The 4,831-nt window shown below is 37.5% G+C and overlaps 1 protein-coding gene across 1 annotated transcript in view; it reads left to right on the forward strand.

The window, feature by feature from the left end:
* LOC107105055 (protein tweety homolog 2-like) overlaps positions 1 to 4,831 on the forward strand; it is a 36,470-nt gene that overhangs the window by 20,927 nt on the left and 10,712 nt on the right. The gene's annotated exons all lie outside the window — the stretch shown is intronic.

The raw sequence follows: 4,831 nt of genomic DNA on the forward strand, positions 1-4,831 counted from the left end.
ATGGGTGGATGGATGAAATAAGAAATGTTTGTCCTTAAACAGGGAAGAGATCACAGCTCATCACAGAAGCAGCATTTTGTTTAATTCTTGCAAATGTTGAGAATAATCTCAGAGAAAGACATCCGTCTAAAAAGCGTTCAGTATGTCCTAACCCAGGGGGGGAAAAACCTGCTCGCATAAGACATCAGTTGACCGTTTCCACTTATACGAAAAGAACAAACCAGAACTGAGCCATAAGTTGTAAAAGATATCATGACCGTTCATTTTGTTATCAAACTGCAGTCATGAGGACATCTTCTGTACATGACAGAGTGAATGGCTTTATCAGGTCATCACATCATGAACAAAACTCCATGAAATGGTTTTAGAACAAAACATATTCAATGTTCATGCATAACTGGACAGAACGTAAAGCATTTGTTCCAGAGAGTCATAGGGTTTTGAAAGACAATGTTAAATTAGTCATGAGACTGAAGGGGAAAAACAGGCAGAAATACATTTTACCATGCCTTTGCTCTTTGTTATTTCAACTTCAGACTCTGATTCATGTGAGACAAAGTGTGACATTTTCTTTGGCCTCACTCTTTCTTTGAGCAATTCAGACCTACATTTACTGTCACAATCTGATATGTTCTCTTATTGGAGGACAGGCTTTCCTAACCAGGTCAGGAAACCATCTCCCTCCAATAAGGATCAGTTCTGAGGTGACACAGTGAAAACATTTTGAGAAGGTTTTGGTTGGCTTGGGAGTATTTTGAAACGTGCAGCAGGACTGCGACAGCAGGCTGCAGTGAAGCAAATTCCAATAATGCTTTGCAAGAAGAGCTCTCCACGCAAAGCATTCTGGGATATATCTAACCGTCTAGTGACAATGGATGATCACTACTTTTCTAGGTGTATTGTGGGATATTTCGAGTCCTCTACTTTTTCATCCACTAGACCAGAGGTCATGGATTAGCGGACCGGGGTCGGGATCCAGACCCAACCTGATTTAAAACATTTATAAATTACCTCATGTTGTAAGATGACAGTGTCTCACTTTACTTGCGCCTCTTCTCCTGTTAATACGGTAAAGCCCCGGTAGAGCATCCGGCTCCAAGCTGCACGTGATCCAATGAGCCAATGAGCTGTCAGTCTGGGTTGCTGCTGCTGCTACTTTTAGACACAGCAGGCAAACCTGTGGCAAGACGGGCGATGGGAAAGAAGGAGAAGACCATGACAAAAAGAGAGCAGAGAAAGTGTGGACTGCTGGAAGAACTGCGGTGAACTGGTGACAGAAAAGTGAAATGGCGTGCTCAAAGATGACCCTGCACATTTAGAGGATGTTTGGCTCAACCTGCTGCTGTGTGCCGTTCAGCCAGCCACGCCAAAGTTGATCCGGCCATGGGCGTCAGGGATCCGAGGCCCCAGGGGCACCCCACCCCCCAGCGGGAGCACCGGGGGCCCCGCAGAGTAGCCACCAGGAATAAGCCAGTACCCGTCCGGGCATCCACCCCCAAACACCGAGCACCACCAGTCTACCGGCGAACCCAGGCGCCAGCCTGTGGAGGAAGAGCAGTATGGGGGGAATGGGCTCCGCACTTAGTGGAGACTTGGGATGTTCTTGGGAGAGGGAGCAGTTCAGACCCCAACCTGACAAAAGAAAAAAAAAGAAAAATACACAGTCTCAATCATGCCTTCCCACCCTAGTACCACCGCTCACTACATACAGTCTGCTGCCCTGCTTCTGGCCGGGCCCCCCACCCCTCACCTGGACCAGTTATTGAGAAACGGCCATAGTAAACCCTAACCGACCCGTTCTTGTCCGTCCCCAAAAGATCTCCCCCGAAGAAAAACACTAAACTATAAATATAAATACTTACCAAGACTATGTTTACGTATAGCCAGTATACCCAATTTTAACTCCTAAATAACACAAAATATCTACTTAATGTAACTATGGTCTGTACCACGAGACTTTTTAGACACGCCTTATTTTAAATCAGCTAAAACATTAACATCAAATTTGCTTTTGGCCAATTCCTTGAGCTAGGAATCAATGCAATTATTTAACATGACCTACAATTCAATTTACATAAAGGTTTGCTGGCAAAACTGTTTACATCACTTTTAACTTATCTTTTCTAACGTTTAAAATTTTATTTTCTTTGGATTTAATGTTAATAATGCAAATGTAAAACCAATAAAAAAAAAGCTAAATCTACAACTTTTACCTAAAATTATCAACCGAATACATATAAGGAAAAAATATAAGTATTGAATTATCAATACTGTGTGCTCTTATCAAACACAGCTCTTTAAAGTTGTAGGGAAGTCATATTTAAATTTTAAATCATTCTGGCTTAAGCATGTATATACATTTTTTTTTCATTATCTTCTGCAGGCCAGTTAGTTCTACGTCAGCCTGAACACCTAAAATCATCCAATCATATATCAACGGTCATCTGTCAATCACATTTTTTAGTCATAGCATCTTGATTCATATATTGCAGCTAATACACTGCAAAAACGATCTAGAAATAAGTAAAATTTTCTTAAATTAAGTGTATTCACCCTTAATTTGAGCAGGTAAATGAGATAGTTTGCCAACGGAAGGAGTAATTTTACTCTTAAAATAAGATAATTAGATAATATGCACTTGAAATACAACAATGCAATTGTTTTTTCTTATTTTAAGTGTAAATCGTCTTGTTCCATCGGCAAAATGTCTATTTTACCTCCTTAATTCAAGAACAAATGCACTTATTTTAAGAAAAAATGACTTATCTAGATTTAGATTTTTTGCAGTGTATACATAACGTAAGTAAATGAAAAAAAGGACTCATATAAATATTATAAAGGGATTTGATAGGAAATTGATTTTTCCAACCGCAGTGAAATTCGATGGTGATGTCATCAATTTTCACAATTTGGCACAAGTCTCTCTATTTGGTTTAAGTCTGGGCAATGACCAAGCCAATTAATTAAACCATACAGTCTTTGGGATAACAGCATTATATCGAATTAATTGTCTTCTTTATGCAACGTGGCAATGTTTCTTAATGGGTACCAGTGCGTTATCATAACTCAACCAAATCAAGTAACTTTTATTAATCGCACGCTCCGTGCTTCTGCTGCAGGAGAGTTCCTCCTTTTTGTTTGGAGTCCAGGTGGAATGCAGGGGAACTGAAAGAGAGGCATATGTGAAACTAACTGAGGAGGCACAAGGTGTGTGTGTGTGTGTGGGGGGGGGCGTTCACAACGCACACAGACTGAGACCAATAACCAGAGAGAGGCATGGCGACGGCAGAGCGCCGCGCAAAATCAATGATGGCGTTTCTAAATGCTAGCTGAAATCAAAGGCAAATGTTCCGGTGATTTGCTCGTTTTGATTGGAAGTTAAGATTTTATCGTTATTGGTTTCAAGCAGCACTAATTAAATGAACATCAATGACTCATAACTGGACGCCTCAACACAACAATTGCTCTAAGGCTCTAAATAAGTGCATTTCTTCTTGAATTGAGGAGATAAAAGAGATATTTTGCCAATGGAACAAGATAATTTACACTTAAAATAAGAAAACACAATTGCATTGTCTAATTTAAAGTAACTATTATCTAATTATCTTATTTTAAGAGTAAAAATACTCATTCCATTGGCAAACTATCTCATTTACCTACTCAAATCAAGGGTAAATACACTTAATTTAAGACATTTTTTCTTATTTCTAGATCGTTTTTCAAGTGTGTTATAGATTTATAGAAACAGATATTCTGGAAGTACAGTCTACCTGGCTGTAGTCTAGAATGGTTTGTTTAATGAACTATAAAATTTACACTGTTTTCATTTTGTTATATTGCTTAGAATCAGTGTTGTTTTTAGCAGCCATCTTAGATTTAGTCTTAGTCTTCAAGACGAAAACTATTATTAGTTTTAGTCGCATTTTAGTCATTATGATATGTGATAATTTAGTCAGTTTTAGTCGACTAAAACTTAAAAATGTTTTAGTCTAGTTTTGGTCAGTTTTATGTTGCAAAAAAAAAGTTAAACTTTACAATTTGGAATAACAACCAGATTCTTTATCAGACTGACAGCTCTAGCCTAGATACAACAACAGCTGCATATAGAATCCTGCAGTGCAGTTCATTGCTGTTGGCGGAAAACTTATATTTATGGAATTCAAATAGTTTTTTATGAATTAATGCACTATTTTATAAAAAAGTGTGTCACAAAAGTTGTGAAAATAGCAGATCTAGCTCCACACATCATATTGGTAAATATTGCAGAAGGACAAGCTACAAAATGTAAAATAAAGGAATGGTTTTTAGACATACAAGGTTTGCATCGTAAAGCAAACACTTCCTGATCTACTATGAATTATGGATTACACGCAGATCAATAAAATCTTCATTGTTCCAAAACTTTGGTAATTTTGGCTTTATTTCTTCAATTTACCCCTGAGTTACTGCTGAAAAGTCAAAGTAGATTTCAACTCACAGGGTTTTGATATAAAAAAATACAAAGAGAAACTACATAATTACCAATCCAGACCTACATTAGATGAATATTCCAACTAAAATGTGGAAATATTCAAAGGAAAAATAGAAAAAATTTTAACGGCGGTACAAAGGAACATTTAAATCATATTTAAATAGATAGAAACAAGAAATATCAGACAGAAATATTCACAGATCTATGTACCTTTTCATCCGGCTCTTTATCCAAAAATAAAAAGTATGCAATCAATGTCATAATTTCATTTAGGGATTCCTTAAAGAATTTTTAGTATCACCTCTTGTGAGCTGGAAGGACTAAAATATTGATAGTAAAAGGATTTTTTATGCCTTGCAG

Source organism: Cyprinodon variegatus, unplaced genomic scaffold (genome assembly GCF_000732505.1).
Source record: "Cyprinodon variegatus isolate N-32 unplaced genomic scaffold, C_variegatus-1.0 Scaffold2032, whole genome shotgun sequence".
In the NCBI taxonomy this organism is placed as follows: Eukaryota; Metazoa; Chordata; class Actinopteri; order Cyprinodontiformes; family Cyprinodontidae; genus Cyprinodon; species Cyprinodon variegatus.